The sequence below is a fragment of the Mesocricetus auratus genome, unplaced genomic scaffold (assembly GCF_017639785.1).
Source record: "Mesocricetus auratus isolate SY011 unplaced genomic scaffold, BCM_Maur_2.0 Super-Scaffold_100676, whole genome shotgun sequence".
Taxonomy (NCBI): Eukaryota; Metazoa; Chordata; class Mammalia; order Rodentia; family Cricetidae; genus Mesocricetus; species Mesocricetus auratus.
This window is the reverse complement of record NW_024429266.1, coordinates 155,715,101-155,728,905: the sequence shown is the minus strand read 5'-3', so window position 1 is coordinate 155,728,905 and position 13,805 is coordinate 155,715,101. Positions and strand designations below refer to the sequence as shown.

Below are 13,805 nucleotides of genomic sequence, written 5' to 3'. Positions count from 1 at the left end.
TAATTGGTTGCTAATATCTTTTTCCATTTTTCCTCCCTTCCTTCCTCCCTCCCTCCCTCCCTTCCTTCCTTCCTCCCTCCCCCTCCCTTCCTTCCTTCCTTCCTTCTTTTTTTTGCTGTGTAGTTTGTTTTTAGAGACAGATTGTAGTTCAAGGTCACAGGTATGACTTCGCTGGATGTAGAGCTCCAATGCTGATATGAAGTGGCGTGTGTGCATTGAGGTAGAAGTGTTTATCCCTCAGCTGAGATGTAAGAGTAGGTGGGGCTCTTGCCTTTGTATTTCTTTAGCTGTCTTTCAAACTTCCTGTGAGTATATCCCCTGGAAGGCCAGTATTAGAAGACATATTAAAGAGTTGATGTAAAAATACAAAACAACAACAACAAAAAACCTTTAGCACATGGTGTTTATCCCGGGAAGGATGAAATGATGGTCATATTTAAAAGCTGAGGGTTACTGTCAGATGGTGGGCTCATTTTTACTGTTGTAGAAACTGAGCATTGTGGGGGTATGTAAGTTGAGGTGGCTGTATCTGCTCTTCTTGTTGGCATACTATCTGCCAGTCATCGGCCTGTTCTGACTCAATACTTCTGTATGGGACAAGACAATTAGCCTGTGCTGTCCCAGATTCTGCTGTCCTGCCATGGTGGACATGGACTGCCTAGGTTTATGTGAGATGTGGGAGAGAAGCCTTAGGACTCATGTATCCTTCCCAAGCCCATTGGACTTTGGAAGAGAATAAATCAGACACTTCCTGATATCACCTTTGTGGTGACGGGCACCTGCCAGGAATATTGGGCTACAAGCAGTCATTACAAAAAGTTGAGTGGCAGGAGACAATAAGCGTAAGTGCCATGGATACACTGAGCATGCTTGAAACCCATGGCTGTTACCAGTTTATTGCTGCTGAGAGTGTTTTTTTATTGGTGGCCTACTTGGGGCTCTCTAGCTGACTTTTCATGTTACTAGGGAGGGAAGGAGACAAGGAGCGCTCTTGCACAGTCTAACCTGATAGGAGATCTACTGCCACCTGAACATTAGCACACTGGTGGCTGTTGAAGCTTGTCCCCCCCCCAGGGCACGAGTTAGTTTTAACACCACTTATCTTACTGCTGATTATCAGTTACCAGTATCTGCTAGATGCTTGTCCTTACCTAAGCTTGGAAGAGCACTTCTTTGTCTCATGTGGAAGTTAAAAAGAGGTGTGGGGGGGTATGCAATTCTCTTCTTGCTCCAGTAGGTCTCTCTCTGGTCTATTCCCAGCCTTGCATTGTGCACAACCCTTCCTTTCTTCCTGCTTTCCCATCTTGCAACCCTACCTTTGTTCCAAAAGGGTTGTTATGACCACCTTGTTAGGACTACCTGTTGTTACAACCACCTTGAAATCGTGTCTTTTTATTATGACTAACTTGTTATGCTTATGATCCTGCCTATTTTGCCCATCAAATCCCCCAGCCCTGAGCTATAAAAAAAACTTGTCTTTCTCACATCCAGAGCTGCTCTCTAAAATCCGGACTTAGGGTGAGACAGCCAGCTGGCCAGTCCCAGGTGCACCTCTAAAATAAATCTTGCTTTAATTAGTCAATCATGGATTTGGTCTTTCTCCTTTCAGTTTTCAGGTTTAACAATAAAAGAAAAGTAGTAGGGCACTGGTTGGTGTGTGATGGACTCCAGAGTTGTACATTAAGGCCTGCTGTGGGGTTCTTAGGAGGCGCCCAGGAGAAACTAAGTAATAATGGGTCTATATCATCTTCTAAGGAACTCCATCTAGCTGCACAGGAAGATGGACAGATAATCACCATACAAGGGCTGAGCACTGGCTCAGGTCCCTTCATGTTGCTGATGAACACATGACAGGAAAGACTCTCAGATAAAGTGACATTTTTACCCGAGGTTGCGGCAGTAGAGTACGGTATAGAGATTAATGCAAGTGAAGAAGCCAGTTGGCAGAAACAAAAATTCAAGCAAAAGCCTATAAAATCTTCAAGAGAAGGTGGGTGTGATGGAAATGACCTGCAAAGGGTCACCAGGCTTAGGGCAGGATGCTTTGACAAGTCTCAGTCCTTTCCCAGCTGTCTGTCCCATTCCCATTCTTGGGAATGCCTTTCTCTTCCTTAATACACTGTCCCTGTTTCTATAACTGTCCATGTGTTTCTGTCTAATCCTTTGTTCTAGGACTCAGGAATTTGGAAATCTCAGTGGGTACCCTGTGGACTCTAATCCACATCTCTAATATTAGACTTCCGTTCTCCCCCCTCCTTGAAGTGGGTGTAATTTACCACTGTTCAGCCAGCACAGTGAGACCCTGCAGCATTTGGGGATACTATCAGAACTAACAGACAGGACTAGTTCCATTTAGGGTCATTTGCCTTTCTGTCTTTTTTTTTTTTTTTTTTTGTTATCAAGCAGGCTGTTGGCAAGCCAGTAAATTTCTGCTGAAAGGCCAAAAAGGACCTGTGGTCTCAGAATTGCAGTTTCATCAGATGCTGGGTACCACCACTGAGCCTCAAGATAGAAAAGCCCACTTTACAAAGCTGCTGTGTCCCAGCAGCTTCCCAGGGATTCTGCAGCACAGATGTCCTTTTGCCCCCAGTTACAGTGAGCCTTTCTCTGGGAAAGGAGCCTCCTACAGAGCCTGCCAAATCACACCATCATGACTGGTCCTTTTCCTTCTTTCTCCCCTCCTTGGTCTTTGGGAGTGGGGTTGGTAAGCCAGGGAGATGAGAGGTACATCTGCAAGTTATTTGCTGAGAAAGTGAAGGAACACCAGCTGCAGAGCTGGGGGAGCCCAGGCAGGGAGCACTTGTGGAATACCAAGTTGGTCATGGAGGTTCCTGCCTTTTTGGGAACTCAGCAGCTGAAGTTGTACTGCTGAGTGTTGGCTTTTGTTAGATGTCTGGGTGGTGTTCTCCCCCTTCCTCTCTCCCTCCCTCCCTTCCTCTCTCTCTTTCTCCCTCTCTCTCAATATAGCACAGGATCCAGTGGGAATACAGGCTGCTCCTGATGCTTGAGAAACCAGGAAAGACTTGGAGGGAGGAGCCACTCCTTCCAGCAGTGGGCTCTGAACACCCTCCAGGGCTCTGTGAAATGCAGCTTGGAAGCTGAGCTGCTCTGGTTGCACAACCTCCGCCGTGAAAGGGGCTGGCTCCTGCCCATATCAACAGACTCGCTCCAACTGGGCCATTTCCTTCTCCCCTCCTCCCCCTCCCCACTTCCTGCAGGTGGCTTCTGTAATCCAGTTAGCACTTGGGGAAGCCTCTTGTGCACATGCACCTAATCCGAAAATGGCCGGCTTGACTTTGACCTGCAGGATGACCTCGCAAAGAAGGCAGGGTCTATTGTGTCTGCTCACACCTGGGAGCCATTTTCAGCTCCTCTAGCCCAAGTGGAAGAAATGTGTTTGTGTTTATGCCAGGCCTTTCTTTCATAAGGCCTGTCATTGTTGGGCAGTATATGGGAATACAGATTCAACCCATTTGTGCAATGGTTCACAGTTTTATTAATTATTATATCGACAGGCATATGAAATGGATATTTTGTGATTACAAAATGATCAGATGTTATCTTTCCACCCTTTTAGATATGAAACAGTGACTGCAGATTTGGTGTATGTAGGCATTGTCCTGTGTGCCCTCCGAGGTACAATTCTGTAGTCTGTGACATGCTGAAGGTACACAGACTGCAAGTGTTATCCCTGAGGTCACAGAGTGACAGATGGGTCCTGATATTCTCTCTCCCCCAAAGCTGGTTGCCCACTTTGTTCTGGAATGATGTGGTCTGGGCACCTAAGAGGGCTTTGTCAGAGCTGACATATCATGTGTTGGGTGTGGGACACCTCAGAGTGTGGGGCAAGATGCTTCTGCCCGGGTAATGGCCAGCTTATTCATACACGTATTTGCTTTACAAGCATCGTGTGGGTCTCAGGTGAGCTCCCTGGAGCAGCTGGTGGTGTCATTCTCATTAAGAGTTTCTCTGAAAGTCTTCTTGTGCCTGCAGTTCAGACTGATTCTCCCCATCCTGTCACAGAGCTGTTTGTTCTGAGAGGTTCTGGCTGTCTACCTCCTAAGTGGCAGACACATACAGGGAAGTGATCTTGCTGCCAGGCCTCTGCAGAGCCCCAGCCTCCTTTGTGGTAATGCCAGCAGAGTTACCCACAATGGGACCTGCCCTTGAAGACATCACTCTAGGGCAGATTCCCATTCCATTTTCTCACTTCCTGGATGCATTTCAAACCCAAACAGCTGAGGCAGAGGTGCCAATTTGTGGTTTCTCTTCCCAATTTAACTGGGTGCTGAAAGTGAGTGTGGGGAGGCTGCAGCACTGTAGCACCCAGGGCCTGTTTTCTCTAGTGCTACCCGTGTGCCCAGCTGTGTTGGTACAGAGCCTTGGGAGGATAAAGATACTGTCCTGGGGAGCGCTGCTCAGAAGTTACTTCTGAACCATCTGACTCTGCCATGGAGGTAAATTGGATCCCCTTGCTTCATACTGTCACATGTAGCTTCAGGGCTGGGGTGACACGGCTCTTGCCTTGCTACTGTGCTCTTGGGATGTTGGTTTCCTTTACCCCAAATAGGTGTCCTAGTATCAGATAGTCTGTCTGTCTGTCTGCCCCAAAGTTGATCTCATTTGCAGATATTCCTTCTTATTCCTTCTGGATGATCTCTTAAAAACCTGTTGGAGTTCACGTGTGTGTGTGTGTGTGTGTGTGTGTGTGTGTGTGTGTGTGTGTGTGTGTTCATTCTTGGCTTTCTGGTATATCCTTTTTTGGGAACTGGAATATAGCTGTCTCACTTTATCAGGCCTTCTTCTATCAGCTGTGACTGCCTGGCATTTTGTTTTTGTTACACTTTTTACTTTGGGGTAATTGTTGATTGACAAGTGGCTGTGAGAAATAGAAATTCCCTGAATATCTTTAGCTCAGTTTCAGTGGCTCCATCTTGTAAAACTTTACAACCAGGATATTGATATTGATGCAAGCAAGACCCAGACCATATCCACACCCACTAAAGTTCCTCCTATATAGTCATACCCACTTTCTTCCTGCTCCACACCTGGATTGCTATACCTCTCCAAATTTATACTTTTTTCTTTTCTTTTCTTTTAAGTGTTATGGAAATGGAGCAGTATAGCACACACTATTGGGACTGGTCGTGTTGGGTGTAATTCTCTGGAGGTTGGTTTAGTTGTGTGCTGGTACTTTGCTCCATTCTGTTACCAGGTTGTATTCCATGGTGTGGCTGTACCATACTTTGCCTAACCTTTTGCCCATTGAGGGACTCCTGTGGTTTTTCCAATTCTTGATTGTTTTGAATAAAGTTGCTGTGACCATTCATGTACAGATTTTTGTGTGAATTAAATCTCCATTTCTCTGGGATAAATGCCTCAAAGTGCAGTGGAAAAGTCGCATAGCACTTCATATTTTGGTGTTTCAGAAACTGCTGAACTCTTCCAGAATGGCTATACCATTTTATATTTCCATTAGCAATGTATAAATAACCCAGTCGTATTTTTTTATGGTTAGTATTTGGTGGTATATTTCCATGTTTTAGTTCTTTGGCTATTCTGATAAATACTTAGATATATAGATATATTTTATTGTGATTTAAATTTACATTTTTCTCGTGGTGTTCATTGATGTTGAACATTTTCTTCTGCCTTATTTGCTACTTGTGGGTTATTTTATTTTTGTTGTTTTTGGTACAGGATCTGGCTGTGCAGCCCAGGCTGGATTTGAGGTCTCGTTCCTCATAGGTGTGTGCCCTAGTGACCAGCTCATCTGTGAACCTTTTTGCTGAAATATTGTCTTTGTTATTGTCAAGTTTTTAAGCTAATTATTTTGTGTTACTTCTTGGTATTTGTGTTCTGTAAGGTCTTTACATAGTCTAGATACTGTTTTATTTTTTAATGTGTGCTTTGAAAATGTTTTCACCTAATCTGGTGTTTTATTTAACAAACTTTTTCACATTATAAATACCATACACTTGGGGATAAAGTTTAGTTCAGTGCATTAGTTTATTACCTTATGGATTGTGCTTTTTAGGGTCAAGTATAAGAATTGCCTAGCTCTAAGCTGAATGATTTTCTCCTGTTTTTTCCTGTATGCTTTGTAGTTTTACCTTTTGCTTTTACATCCTCAATGACATGCTTTAAAAGCATGTGTTTCCAAGGAAGAAACAGCAAGTGCTTGCTCTTGTGGGAATGCAGAGCAGACTGGATGGGGACTGGTGGTTTGAGAATGCAAAACAGTGGTGCTGACTATATTGCTACTTTGATGCTGTGGCAATCTTGTCATCTGTGGGATGGATAAGGAGGACACCATTAAAGGGCCGACTCTTAATCCCAATTTTCCAAGTGTGCTTAGTTCATGTGCTAAAAGGCTTGGGAAATTGCGTGGTAAGAGATAGTCTAAATCATATGATCAGATCAAAAGTCTTCCAGATGAGGCAGGAAGCAGGCTTGATTTTATTTTTAAAAAGGCACATCATGGTATGACTCCCCGGAGGGAAAGGACTTTGTCTTAGAGGCTGCAGCCAAATGCTGAAACAGCTTCCTTCTCTGCCTGGAACTTAGTTAGGGCTGTTTGAAGCTGGCATGTGGATCTAGTAACAGGTGAAGACAGGCGGCCCTTTGGTGGCCCCTGAAGACATTTCTGGGACATCCTGGCTCCATCACTCCCCTCTCTGTTCACTTGGCCACTGGCTGTATGATCTAGCTGCCTGTACTGCTTCTGCTCACAAGTCAGCATAGCTGGGAGTCTGAGAACACCTGGACTTGCACTCTAGTTGGCTGGATGACTTCCAGCCAGGGAATAACCCCTGAGTTAGGATCTGGATAAACTTTGCCTGGCATGGTTGGGAGCAGAGGGTAGAAAATGTCTCCTTGGAGAATGCTTCTTTGCCATTATACTTTCTGCCTAGGAAATGAGAGGCACCCCGTCCCCCTGATCTATGTAGACATGGGGAAGCTGACCATCTCAGTCATGTTCAGTGTCTATAGAGGATGTCTGGTGCCCTAGACCAACAATGTGTTTGTAGCTTGTAGGCTAAGGCCTGGGGAGATCCTTGCAGGTATGTGGGTCACCATTAGGAGGCTGGAGTGGGGCGGGGGAGTATACAATGTCTCCTAGCTTCACTTGCTTCCTCAACATCTCTAGGGACAGGTCCTGCCACGGTTCTGATCACATGGTGGCCGAACACAGCGGATGCTTCTCCCTGGTGGGAGTCCTGGGTTCTGTCCAGTGATGATCTCTTCCCCAAGAGTCCGACTACTACCCATCTCCATCATGAGGCCATTCCACATCACTGAGACTGGAATTGATGTGCTGGCCTCCTGTGTAAAGGAAAAGTGGGCAAGCTCTAGTGAATTTCATCCAGATTCTGGTTACAATGAGCCTTTAAAGTGTCTACCACCTGGAGTGGGCTCACATGCTGTGAGACTGTTATGGCACAGGGTTCTATAGGAGACTCCAGACCTCAGCACCCCAAATCTTCATCTGTGCTTGGTGCACTGACAGTGAAGCAGTGAATGCCATGCTCCATGCATATTTTTTTACCCAGGCATTTCCAGTTAAAGATTGGGTTCCAAGAGACTGGAGGGATGGCTCAGGGGAAGAGAACTGGCTGTTCTTCCAGAGGACCAAGGTTCAATTTCCAGCACCTACATTACAGATGACAAGTATAACTACAGTGCCAGGAGCTCTGATGTTCTCGTCTGTGCTTCATAGGTACTGCACATGCATATATTCAGGAAAAACAGTTATATAATGAAAATAAATAAAATCTAAGACAAAAAACTTTTTAAAAAGATTAGGTTCCAAAGCTCAGCATCTAAATTCATGTTTTCTGGGTTTTTTTGGTTTGGATTTTTGTTTTTAAATACGCTTATTTACCTAAATGGCAAGTGCATTGATATTGTACATAATAGTGCGAAGATTTGGTTGCTGTCAGACCATCGGTGAGAGCTTCGCCCTACTTTGCTCTGGGTAGGGCTTTTAGAATACTAGTCATGCACATTGACAACCCATGTATCCTGCCTTTTGGCTTAACCACATTGGATGGACATTCTCCTGGGTATACTTGATACCCAAGGCTGACATGAAGTGTGGCCATACGAAGGAGGCTGTGTTCCATTAGGGAATGAGGAATAGGGTCACCATGTTGTTTTTTATCCTGTTTCATCTGTCCTGGTCCTGGATGGTGAGGTCACTAGGAAGAAGGACCACAAGCTTTGATGACAGGGCCCATTGGTTTTTGGGCTCCTTGGTGCTGCCCTCACAAACCAGCATTTGTGAATGGTCTTTTTTCATGGGAACCCTTGCTGGTTACAGCCCCTTAGTGCAGAGAGACTACTCCTTACAGCTACTTGCTCAGAGTAGCTGGGGTTTGTTGCTGGTCTCACTAAGTCCCCTTCCCATCTTGTGTTAGCACTGTCATCTACTTTTTCCCTCCCTCCCTCCCTCCCTCCCTCCCTCCCTCCCTCCCTCCCTCCCTCCCTCCCTCCCTCCCTCCCTCCCTCCCTCATCCAGGAGGAAGAAAAATCCATGTAGTACACTGCTAGGGGCAAGGGACTGGACAGTAACATGATTGCTGTCTGGCTTTGTCCATTTTGTTGCCACGAGACAGCTGCCCAGGTCCTGGAGACTGGGAAAGTCTGTTGTTCCTCATTGTTCCATGTAGGAGTTTTCTTTCTTACAGGCGTGGCCCATGGCCTCGACCATGTGGGAGACTGGCCTTAGGCTTGTTTGCTGTAAGTCAGGAAAGGCCAGGCCAGCCTTACAGTAGCGCTGGCTGTTTGGTTGAGCCAGGGCTAGAGGCTTGACTGTCTGGTGCTCTGCTAAGTTGCAAGAGCATGAGGGCTGAGGGTTAGTGGCAGTAATGATGTGCAGAGGAGCACCATGGGTGTGCAGAGGAGCACCATGGGTGTGCTGGGGTAAGTCGGTACCAGGTGCAGGTGGCTAGGATTGGAAACAAGGAGAACAATTTGGAGGCAGATAAAGCTGAGAGAGCATCTGGTGGCCATGGTAGCCTTGACCAGTAATGATAAGCACTTATGCCTTTCATTTAAGATGTCTATGTAGATGGAAATTCTGATGAAAGTGGCTGTCTTGCCTTGATTTCTATCTCCTGATTCCAATTGATACCATGTTGCCCTGCCAGGATGCCAGGACAAATTCCATTCCTGCAGGCATGGAAGGAAGTCCAGGCCATCAGTGTTGGGGGGTGGGGGCGGGACTCAGCCTGTGTCCTCAGGGTTGAAGGCAGATGTAGCTTTTAGATCGCACTGGTCAGTGGCATCTGATAGGAACTTTCCTGAGGGAGTGGAGAGGCATTGTTCAGGTGACACTCAGGTGACTCTTAGCTTGCTGTCCCAGAGCCAGGCAAAAAGAAACATGAGCCATCCTTTCTTGATCTAGCAATGTCTCACCCTTGCTGACTTGGACTTATCCACGAATCTCAGTGTTTGGAGCTAAGTGAATACTGGAAAGGAGTAAGTAACTTAGAAACTCACTTTTCCCCACTGTTTTCTTTAAAATTGTCTGTAGGTTCCTTACCTGGAAAAGAAAGTAAATTCTCTGCTTTGCTTTTAATTCCTTTTCTTTGTTTAAAAAAATTAGGTTGTATGGCTTCTGTTTGTTTTGTTTTGAGACAGGGTTTCTATGTATTGCTTTGGAGCCTGTCCTGGAACTCGATCTGTAGATCAGGCTGCCCTCGAACTCACAGAGATTTGCCTGCATCTGCCTCCCGAGTGCTGGGATTAAAGGGGTGTGCCACCAACGCCCAACAGTTGTATGGCTTTACCTTTGTTTTTCTTCTTTGTAATTGTCAGGAGGTTAAGCTAGAGTTGTGATTCATTTGTTTGCTCAACAACCTGGTAGAGAAACCTCTGTATTCTAAGGGTTTTTCTGGGTACTGAGCATATAGCAGTAAGGAAAGAAGTGAAAACCATTGTATACCTTACATGTGCTGTGACATCAGTACTGCAAAATACTCCAGGCGACTTTTTGAAGTGGGGGCAGAGATTTGAGACAGGGTCGCACTTTGCAGGATTAGGTTCTTCAAGCTCAGACTAACCCCTGCATTGTCTCCTGAGTTGCTGGGATTATAGGCACAAGTCACCCACACCTGGCTGAGATTTTATTTTTTTAATTAATATACTTTTAGAGCAGTTGCAGGTTTGTAGAATAACTTTAAAGTACAGAGCATTCCTGTAGTGCCCCGCCACTTACCCCAGCGTTTGCTTCCCTTGTCTTACTGTGGTTCATTGTTTATACTTGATGAACCAACATTAATACATTATCCCTTAATAAAGTGTGTAGTCTAAGTTAGGTTTCACTCTTGGTATTAGATATTCTATTGGTTTGAAAAATGTGCAATGACTACCTGAGACTCCAGTGTTACCTATCCCACCTCCCTCCCTGTCTTCCTTCCTTCCTTCTTGACAACTACTGTATCTTGCTGTCTCAGTGTTTTTATTTTCTCAGCATGTTCTCCTTCAGACGTGCGTATTAGGAAGCCTTTTCATATGGGCCCTTTTCACCCAGCAATGTACATTTTCCTCAGGGTATTTCTTTGTTACTGTTTTATTTGTGAACCTTTCTGTGGAACACAGCAACAATCTGACAGTTTGGACTGTGTCTTCATGAACCAATTCTCCCTGGGCTGGGTCACTGTAGACTTAGTGCTGGCTGCTGCTTGATCGTCTCCAGTTTCTTCATTGCAAGCTTCTAGGTCAATACTTGTAGGCTGATGGTAGGCCAAGTGGTATCTGCTGCAGCAGGGTCCTTGAGACATGCATTCACATGGGCTTGAGGCATCAGATTTCTTTTTCAAAGAGTTAATGGAAACTGTCTGTTGAAGACCCCCGGGGAAGGGGGGGTTCAGTGATCCTAAAGGAAGTGAGCCGGCTGGGAGCTTGGTTGACACAGCCCAGTCCTGCCTTAGGAGAGTTGACCCTGCCTGGCGGAGACTGTTTATCCTGCCACTGGGCTGCTCTTGTTTTTTATCCAATCTCCACCTGAATAAACAGATCCAGAACATCATCTGCAGCCAGGCTGAGAATCTGCCAAAATTCCCCAGGGAACGGGTGATTCACTAGCAGCAGGGAAGGAGAGAGTCAGTGAGCAAGAGACCTGCTTAGCTGATTCTCACTTCCTGCCCACCAGATCATGTGCGCTGGGCTGTCTCTTACAAGACACCAGTGTCTTCAAGCAGGTTGTCAGTCTGTACAATGGGACAGATGGTTTTAGCTTTCACTTTAGGAAGATGGTTATAAACCAGGCAGGTAGGGGCAATAATACTTCTGCTTGTCATGTTGACTTTTTATCTAGGTTGGCCTGTCAAGGTTTTCTGTGCTCACCTGGTTTAAGACTCTCCTGGGCCTTGCATTCAGGTTGCATATGGGTCTTCATCTTGACGTTATTCTTGCTAATTTATACCTTCCCCTTGTTATCATCATTTTGTGATCATTAGGTCCTCATCTAAGTAACAAGATAATTAAACTGAACTTGGCCATGTTCTGTGGCCTTGACCTATATTCCTAATAATTATTTCCTGTTTTTACACTTAGAGATAGATATTTTCGTTCAGGAGCTAATGTTTAGTGGTCACTTGCACCACGTAGGTCCTAGGGATTGAATGTAGGCCGTTAGGCTTGGGGCTAGTGTCCTTATCCACTGAGCCATCTCACTGACCCCTGTAATGAATTTTACTGAGAGATGTGGGGATGGGGAAAGTGGACAAGGTGTGACTTCTGAATAATGTTAAATGAAACAGCATGAAATGGGCACCCAGAACAAACCACTTCTCAGGTTCATTTCAGCCTTGGAGAATTTAGTCTAAAAGAAAGCTACCAGTGTCAGTGTGAGACTGGAGATGTACATGCTGATCACCAGGTGCAATGTTGGGACCGGCCCTTGCATGCCTTCCAGAGAGCACATAGATACGCACCAACAAGCATGCTCAGAGGACTCATCTATGTTCATGGTTATGATTTTCACAATAGTCCCAGCTGGAAACACCCCGGTGCTACTTAAAAAATGGAATGAGAAAACAAATCTCTGTGTATTTCTTCAATAGAAATGAAGTGCTGAAGTTGGGATGGCATCCCAAGAGGGCGGATGGAGGCTCAAGCTTTAGGAGACAGTAGTGCCAGTCAGAGCTACATACCCAGACTTTGTAACACACAGTGGGGGGGCATGCAGGCACACTCTGAGTAGAAGAGTCTGAATGGATCTCAATATGGGAGTGAAAGTAGCCAGATATAGAAGAGTTTATGTGGGATAATTTAGTGTACAGAAAGCATTAAAATAGGCACAGTTATTCATGGTTGAAAGAAATTTTAGGTTTGGTTTGAGAAGAATAACAGCTAAGAGATCTGGAGGTGGTGGTTTTCTGTTTTGATCTGAGTGATGCTCATGTGGGTTTTATATGTACCTTATATAAAAGTACACTAACTTCTGCATTATAATTTATGCATAAAAGTCTCAGTGTGGCTTTTATATTGTAAAAATGTTTATAAATGTAAATAGCTGCTAGTATCATGTGACCTGCCCCAGGGGCACCCTGCTTTGAACTCATCATCTGCATTGTGTCTTTAGTGCAAATACCTCCCTAAGTAGCATGAGGGCCACTCAGTGCTGCACTAAATTTTACCCTCAGTGCTGGTGGGTCTCCAGCTGTCTACATTGTGCCAGTATCATGGATGATGTGTTAAGCTACCCTGTGGTTCCCACAGCATCTATAGATAGGTGGGTCCTTCAGCTGTTCTGACCAGACTTTGAGTGCCGGCTGTGTGTGAGCAGTGAGCTGTTTGCTACCTGACAGCCTCAGAATTCGAGAGCAAAGCTTCGGTGTGCAAAGTGCTCTAAGTAGGCAGCGCTGCCCTGGTGGAGGATTTGATTGACTGTTCCCAGGATCACTGTGGGGATGGTGGGCTGGAGGTCAGAGAACTGGAGGTATGTTAGGTATGTTACAGTTTTTCCTATTCAGGTCAAATTGTATAAAACTGTTTTCTTTAGCGGTTCAAACAAAGTGCTGTAATTTGGATTTTGCTAACTCAGTGATTTAAAATTATGGAAGATTTTGGATTTCTTGTTAAGCGTCCACAATCAAGGAATGGACTAAAGGTTATCCATGATTGGATGTGAGGACTGGTGAGTTGGTTACCTTCAGTCTGCTTCAGAATACCTGAGAGAAGTATAGAGGACACCTGCAGGGTGGCTCTGTGTTCTCCATGGCAGCCTCTTTGTCCTGTCTCTTTCCATTGACTCCAGGATGTAACCTGGGTCATCTTTGAGGAACATACAAAGCAGGTAATTTAGGTTTCAGTTTACTTTCTGAAGAGCCAGACAAGACATAGGCAGTAAAGAGTGCAATAATGATTTCATAATAGTGACATGGGCAGAAGAAGAAAGGAAGGGTGTCCCTGCAGAGGGATGCTTAGCCCAATTTTGCAGGTTGGTATACCAGGTTGAGAAGAGTAGATTGACACACAGTTTCAAAACTGTAGCAGACCTAGAATTAGAGCCTCTTCTAGAAACCAAGGCTGATTGCCCTGCTACCAAGAATGTGGCAAATAGTATGAGTGGCCAGTTCTGGTCTACCAATTGTTTCTGTAAGTCAAGTTTCAGTGGAACACAAGCATGCTGATTGTATATTGTCTATGCTGCTTAAACACTATACAAGCAGAATTTGAGTAGTCATGACAAAGACCAGATGGCCCACGAAACTTAAGTTATTCACCACCTGGCCTATTATAGAATAGGTTTGCTGTTAAAAGACAATAGGTGCATAATTTCAGGAACCAGAAAT

At 45.1% G+C, this 13,805-nt stretch overlaps 1 protein-coding gene across 2 annotated transcripts in view; it reads left to right on the top strand.

The window, feature by feature from the left end:
* Window positions 1-13,805, top strand: part of Lrig1 (leucine rich repeats and immunoglobulin like domains 1) — a 101,195-nt gene that overhangs the window by 50,786 nt on the left and 36,604 nt on the right. Inside the window, exon 1 of one of the 2 annotated variants that reach the window (XM_040738171.1) lies at window positions 4,439-4,457. The exons of the other annotated variant lie outside the window; for it this stretch is intronic. The gene's annotated coding sequence lies outside the window, so the exon portion shown is untranslated. Of the gene's footprint in view, window positions 1-4,438; window positions 4,458-13,805 lie in introns of those variants that run through there. 2 annotated transcript variants of the gene reach the window in all.